Genomic DNA, 7,976 nt, shown 5'->3' with positions numbered 1-7,976 from the left:
GCAACCAATCAGATGTTTGCACAGGAGTGTGACCTTTGTTACTTCACTTCAGCCACTGGTTGGCTGCTTTCTGCAACCAATCAGACTGATTGCGGGCCACCACTTCATTTACATGAGGTGACCATGAAGTAACCAATGCGAAACTTCTAGGGGGCATTTGAACCCAAGAAGATTCTGTATCGGGGCCCTCAAGCTGCTGCTTGGGTCCTCTCCCACAGTGTGGAGTGTACTTTTGTTTTCAATAAACCCCTGCTTTCATTCTTTTGTTGCTTCATTCTTTGCTTTGCTGGGCATTTTGTCCAATTCTTTGTTCAAAACGCCGAGAACCTGGACAACTTGCAGTCACGACCCACTACCGGTGACAAAAGCTTAAAAATAGTCTATTCATGACTAAATACAGAAACCATAACTTGCCTCCTTTGATAACCATCAAATACTTATGTAGAAGTTATTGATGAGGAATTTATGGGGAGGTGGAGCAAAGGTCACTCTTGCTAGGCTTTAGCAAAGAGACTGGTGGCATTTGCCCCTGCCCAAGAGGATCTGTGGAACTTTGAACTTGAGAGAGATGATTTAGGGTATCTGGTGGAAGAAATGTCTAAGCAGCAAGGTGTTCAAGATATGAACTGGCTTTTTCTGAAAGCATGCAGTCATCTGCATTCACAAAAAGATTATCTGAAATTGGAACTTATGTTTAAAAGGGAAGTAGAGCATAAAAGTTTGGAAAACTTGCAGCATGACCATGCCTTAGAAAAGAAACTCATTTTCTGGGGAGAAATTCAAGCCTTCAGATGCAGAAATTTGCATAAGAGAAGCCAAATGTTAATAGCCAAGACAATGGGGAAAATGTCTCCAGAGCATTTTAGAGACCTTCAAGGCAGTCCCTCCCATTACAGGCCTGGAGACCTAGGAGGGAAAAATGGTTTCCTGGGTGGGGTCCAGGGCCCTGCTTCTCTGTGCAGCCTTAGGACATGGTGCCCGGCATCCCAGCTGCTCCAGCTCCAGCTGTGGCTAAAAGGGGACAAGGTACAGCTTGGGCCATTGCTTCAGAAGGTGCAAGCCCCAAGCCTTGGTGGCTTCCACATGGTGCTGGGCTTGTGCATATGCAGAAGACAAGAGCTGAGCTTTGGAAGCCTCTACCTAGGTTTCAGAGAATGTATGGAAATGCATGGATGTCTAGCAGAAGTCTGCTGCAGGGGCAGAGCCCTCATGGAGAACTTCTACTAGGACAACACGGAGTGGAAATGTGAGGTTGTAGTTCCCACAGAGTTCCCGCTGGGGCACTGCCTATTGGAGCCGTAAGAGGACTGGCTTGCTGCAGTGGCTCATGCCTGTATTCCCAGCACTTCAGGAGGCTGAGGCGGGCAGATCACCTGAGGTCAGGAGTTTCAGACCAGCCTGGCCAACATGGCAAAACCACAGCTCTACTAAAAATAGAAAAATTTGCTGGGCATGGTGGTGGGCACCTGTAATCCCAGCTACTCTAGACGCTGAGGCAGGGAGAATTGTTTGAACCTGGGAGGTAAAGGTTGCAGTGAGCCGAGATCACGTCATTGCCTGGGCGATAGAGCGAGACTCAATCTCAAAAAAAAAAGAGTCACTATCCTCCAGATCTCAAAAAAAAAGAGTCACTATCCTCCAGATCCATGGAGAAGCTGCAGGCACTCAATTCCAGCCTGAGAAAGCAGTTCTAGGGGCTGTACCCTGTGGAACCACAGGGGCAGAATTGCCCAAGGACTTGGGAGCCAACCCCTTGCATCACCGTGCCCTGGATGTGAGACATGGAGTCAAAGGAGATTATTTTGGAGCTTTAAGATTTAACAAGTGCCCTGCTGGGTTTTGGACTTGCATGGTGCCTGTGGAGCCCCTTTGTTTTGGCCAATTTCTACCATTTGGAACAGGAACATTTACCCAATGCCTGTACCCCCATTATATCTTGGAAGTAACTACTTGATTTTGATTTTACAGGCTCCTAGGCAGAAGGGACTTGCTGTCTCAGACTTTGTACTCGCACTTTTGAGTTAATGCTGGGATGAGTTAAGACTTTGGGGGACTGTTGGGAAGGCATGATTGGTTTTGAAACGTGAAAAAGACACGAGATTTGAGAGAGGCCAGGGGTGGAATGATGTGGTGTGCCTCTGTGTCCCTATCCAAATCTCATCTTGAATTGTAATCCCCATGTGTCAAGGGCCTGGTGGGAGGTGACTGGACCATGGGGGCAGTTTCCCCCATGCAGTTCTAGTGATAGCGAGTTCTCATGAGATCTGATGGTTTAAAACTGTTTGGCAGTTCCTCCCACCTCCATCCGCCATGTAAGATGTGCCTTGCTTCCCCTTTGCCTTCCACCATGATTGTAAGTTCCCTGAGGCCTCCCTAACCATATGGAACTGTGAGTCAGTTAAACCTCTTTTGTTTATAAGTTGCCCAGTCTCACGTAGTTTCTGTCTTTTTAATTTTTATTTATTTATTTATTTTTGAGATGGAATCTTGCTCTGTCTTGGCTTACTGCAACCTCCGCCTCCTGGGTTCAAGCAATTCTCCTGCCTCAGCCTCCCGAGTAGTTGGGATTACAGGCACCCACCACCACGCCCAGCTAATTTTTGTATTTTTAGTAGAGATGGGGTTTCACTATGTTGGTCAAGCTGGTCTTGAACTCCTGACCTCAGGTGATCTGCCTGCCTCGGCCTCCTAAAGTGGGTAGTTTCTTTATTGCACAGTGAAAATGGACTAATACACAGGGAAAAGAATTAGATGACTTTAAAACACAATATTTTGACCATCCATTCTTAATAGGATATATTATGTAGACAAAAAGAATGCAATAAAATATTAAACTGCATTCAGTAATTAGTCTTGTTGGTAGTAGTAACATTGGTATTGTATTGTGAAACTATTGTAATTATTTTCTAGAATATAGCAGATAAGTAATTATGTAAATGTCATTAGCAAACAAAATGTTCAGTACAGGTTGAACATCCCTAATCTGGAAATTCAAAATCCAAAATGCTCCAAAATCTGGATCTTTTTGAGGTCAACATGACATCTCAAGTGGAAGATTCTACCTCTAACCTCATGTGATGGGTTGTAATAAAAACACAGGCAAAACGGCTTCATGTGCAAAATTATTGAAAATATTGAATAAAATTACCTTCAGGTTTTGTGTGTAAGGTGTATATGAAACGTAAATGAATTCTGTGTTTAGATTTGGGTCGCATCCCCAAGATATTGCTTTATGTATGTGCAAATATTCCAAAATCTGAAAATATCTGAAACACGTCTGGTTCCAAGCATTTTGGATAAATGCTTCTCAACCTAAGAAAAAAAAATTACAAATATAAAATCAAAGAAACTAAGTTGAAACTCTGTAATCTTAAATTTGAATTGGAAATATCAGTATGAATTCAAGATTTTTTTCTCTTGAAAAAATTATCGATTTCCCAGCTCTATTAGAAAGACTTAGAAGTAATGCCCAGTGGCAATGAGTACTCCTGATTATGGTTTCTGACTGCCATTTCCTACTTAAAGGAACTGAGGCTCTTTGGAGGAATGACTGATTCCATGTCAGGGGCAGGAAATGTACAAAATAAGTTTGGGCCATTTTGTGCCAGAAAGCAAGAAAACTATCAAAGATTAATGTGACTACATCTACAATACATAGGAACCAACTCAAATAATTTCTCACTGGCCAAAAGTGGGACAATTTGAGCATCAAAAAGAATAATTAATGCACTTCAATTATGTGAAAAATACATATATTTACGATAATTTTTAAAAAAAGATCATTAGAAGTTGCTAGGGCACTAACTCATTATTTTGAAAATGGATAAATGAAAAGAAACAAATGTGGACCCTATCTTTCATCTTCAAACTATATTTCAGGATAACCAAAGAGTTAATGAAAAATGTTATGGTAGAATGCCAGCTAATAAATCTAGGAGGAATGTTAGAATTAGAAATTCATTATTTTGCAACCTCTAATGAAATACTGGATTGAGTCACAATTAATGGATGCTAAAATAATCAGGTGATGGTTGATGAAAAATGTAATGTAGGAATCAGGTTGACACCATCTCAACCCATGAGGAATATTTCACCATAAAACGGAACTATCAGCCATATGTGCCTCATGATGTGATGTAAGAGGAAGTACACAGCAACTACCACGAAGTATGCTTACCTAAAATATAGAACCTCAATCTAATAAAAATCCTAGATCTGACTACCTATTTGCAGAAATAGGAGTAATATCACAAGGAAGTAATCAGCTAAATCTAGAATATGGGACATTCAGTAGTACAAATGGCCTGGTTTCTACAGTAAACCTATGGCATGAAGGGTGAGGTGCTGGTAAAATTGAGTAAAAGGGACTTAAGAAATATGACAATTTGTGATGGTATTAGGTGGGGTGGGGTGGGGGAAGAAACAACTAAGTACAATGTATGGACTTGTTTGGATCTTGAATAAAGCAACTGTAAACAGAATCTTTGATATAATCGAAAAAAATGCAATACTTGGGGGGTGATGGATAGTATTGAGATTTTTCTTAATTTTGTGTGATAATGGCATGGTGGATACGATTTTTGAAAGTTCTTATCAGTTGTGCATATTGAAGTTGGGATATGCTTTATAATACTTTAGCAAAAAAAGTGGGGGACATAGTAGGGAGGAGGGTAGGGAAGAATTGTCTGTCAACAAATGTTGATAATTGTTGAAGCTGAAAACTGTTGAACTTACTAGGGCTGAGGGTGATTATACGATCACCTCTCTTTTTGCATATGTTTAACTTTTCCCATAAGAAAATGTTTTAGGAAAAATTGTCTAGCTTTCTCCAACCTGGGTTGGTTGGTATAAGTTACTGATTGTGACTATTCCAAAAGTTGGTTCAACATTAAGGTAATGTTTGTTAGGGAAAAAAATTAGATCAACACATTATTTAGTATCCCAGGTTTTTGAGCATTCATTTAAAAAATTCACTATAATGAGAGATGATTATACATGTTTGTTATATTTCTGAGATGATCAATTTTAACAGGATTGGTGGTAATTTTTAAATCATAAACTGATAAAGTTTGATGACTGATAAATCTCCCCAATATATAGAAAATCTATTTAATTATTTTGTTTTCATAAGGGAACAACCTTGGTGGAAGGTACAGCTGTCTCTATGTACAAGGAGAAGCACATAGCTCACGTGTGCATCTGGCAGAACCCCCAGTACAGAGGCAAGCAGGTGCTGTTTTCCAATGACACCTACTTGTGTGTGTCCTAATACTATAGTTAGAAAATGGCTCAGATTTTTGAGTTGCTTTTCCCAGAACTCAAAGATCGTCTTCCTGTTTATCTTGGTGGAATGCCTATGCTATACTTGTGATTTTTCTGTTCTCTGTAACCTATTAAAACAAGATTGTCACAGATGGGGAAACAAGAGGTCATTAGTTAACAATCAGATATTTGATTTCTTGAGCAGAAAAGATACTCTGTTGTGTTTTTAAAAACATTTTTAAAGGAGAAATAGGGCTACTCCTTGGAAGGCAGATACTTGTTCACTGGGCTTTCCTCAAGAGTCAACACAGTCGTTTCTAAATTCATTTCCTCCTTCAACTCTGTTCTTGTAGTTAATATAAGCTTTGCCTCTTTTAATTCTTGTCAGTTCACAGTGGTTACTTCTTTATAGCTTAATACTGCCAGAAGAGCAAAGGGAAGCCAAATAGGTGGACAATTAGCTTTTGTCTAACTTGGTATGATATGGAGAGGAAAGCACTCTTTAATTCATTCTTCAGTTTCTAGAACAGTTGCTCTTGATTAGGTTAGGGGCAGAAAAAACATTTGTAATAATTTCTGGCTTTGAGAGACACAAGCCTTTGTCTGCCCCACAGTATTAGTTAACCCACCTAGTGCTCCTAATCATATATTAAGGATTGGGAAGGACATTCATTGCCTCACTCTCTGTTTCACCTTCTGTAAAACTGGTAGAATAATAGTACCCATTTCATAGCATTGTATGATGATTAAATTAGTTAATATTTTTAAAATGCTTAGAACACAGATTGGGTACACAATAGCAAGCACCACATGTGTTTATAAGATAAATTCCTTTGTGCTGCCTTCCGTTCAAGTTTAAATAAGTAAATAAATAAATTAAATAAATACTTGCATGCCATTTTGAAGTCTCTCTACAACATCTGAGTAAGTGGTGGCTGCGACAATGCTACTGGAGTTCCAGAATCTTGTTGGTGACAAGATTGTTCACCAGCATATGGTGTGGTGAAAACTCACTAACTTGCAATTAGTTCAGATTATTAAGCCTGAATAGGTGAAAATCCTGAAATCAAGGATCTTTGGAACTATTTGAAATCAGTATTTTATATTTGCCTGTTCTAGTCATTAAAATGTTGCAAGTGTTCTATTTGATGGATTAAGTATATTTAGGATATACATGTTCAATTTGTGATTTTGTATACTTAATTGGAACAAGAAAGCTAATAAAGGTTTTGCTATAGGGAATCTATTCTTTTAAGTAAACTTCAATGAAAATGTATGACTAGAGCATATAGAGAGGTAAATAATTTGTGGACACACCATAGACTGAAATAGTAAATTTAAAAGAAATTGTTGGAAGAATCAAGTGTTTGTGGAATGAGTCCTCCTAGTAAAGTTCCTGCTCTTGTGAATAATTAAGCATCATTTATAATTACTACAGTAAAAGGAAGCCTAAGAAGTATTAGACTCTACTTGTATTTAAATTACACTTTACTAATTTATGTGTATGAAAAATCTTTTAAAAGCTTATTTTCATAAGCCATGAGATAACTCCTTTACATTTTAAGAATTTCTGAATTTGCTTGTATTTTATTAGTGCAAACGGCAGAGCTAGCAATTCCTTTTTCTGTGTTCCCATTCCATCCTATTCATCCCTCTTTTAGGAAACTCTGAACTCTGGATTGTCCTTGTTTACATATCTGTCTCCTGCACTGGACTATGTGTCTCTGAGTGTAGTATGACGAATTCATTTGTTTGTCAAGGATAGTCTAGCACATGGTATACTCTCAATACATTTGTTGAACAGCCTAATTAGTAATGTCTGCAACAATGACATTTTACTATATTTAATAAAGCTCTGGGAAAGTAGGATACACATAAGACAGGTCCAGGTCTAAATTATTTACAGAAACTTGGATTTTTAGTTCGGTTTGAAATTTGAAGATGTGAGTAGATTTAATCTCAGTTTCCCAAAGGACAAGCTAATTGGAATTATCATCCTCTTTCACTTGATTGGATCCCCAGAATGCCATTAACGGATGCAGCAGAATTTTTTAACAGTTTTAAATTCTGTATATTTGATGAAGAGGTTTTATATTTTTGGATTCAAGCCTCTTTTTAAACTTCTACAATGTGGTTCACAATAATTCCTCATATCCTGCTTTTGAAATATATATTGCAGCTTTCGTAAGTTGGGAAGGTTATATTTCAAGGACTAAAGTTACAGTATACTCAAGGGGTACACAAGCCTAGCACCGCATTTTCCAGAGTGTTCGATAAAGATTGTTAAACTCTAAATCACAGGCCTTTTAATTCTTAAGATAAATAGCAGCAGAAAGAAACATCTTTGGCTTATTTCTGGTAAGGTTTTTATGCTCTATAAAACAAAGAATTGTATTCATCCGCGCAGCACAGATTCTATTAAAAATAAATGTGAGAGTTGTTAATGTAGTACTGCTCATTTACCACCAAAATTCACTCTTCAGGAATAATTCCATCAGTTTAAATTGGATATTGGAATGAGCACTGATTACCTCATGTAATTTGGTAGCCCAAAATTTCTTCATGGAGTTTTGAAGTCAGCGGGATTTCAAAGGTTTTAATGAGTTTTTGATTTTTTTAAAACCCTCAAATTTCATTACCTTTAAATTGGGTTGAAACGGGGCGCAAGAGATTGGATTAACACCATAGTAATACTTACTTTGTTCTTAACCATT

Source organism: Theropithecus gelada, chromosome 1 (assembly GCF_003255815.1).
Source record: "Theropithecus gelada isolate Dixy chromosome 1, Tgel_1.0, whole genome shotgun sequence".
Lineage (NCBI taxonomy): Eukaryota > Metazoa > Chordata > Mammalia > Primates > Cercopithecidae > Theropithecus > Theropithecus gelada.
Note: the sequence above shows the minus strand (reverse complement) of the source record.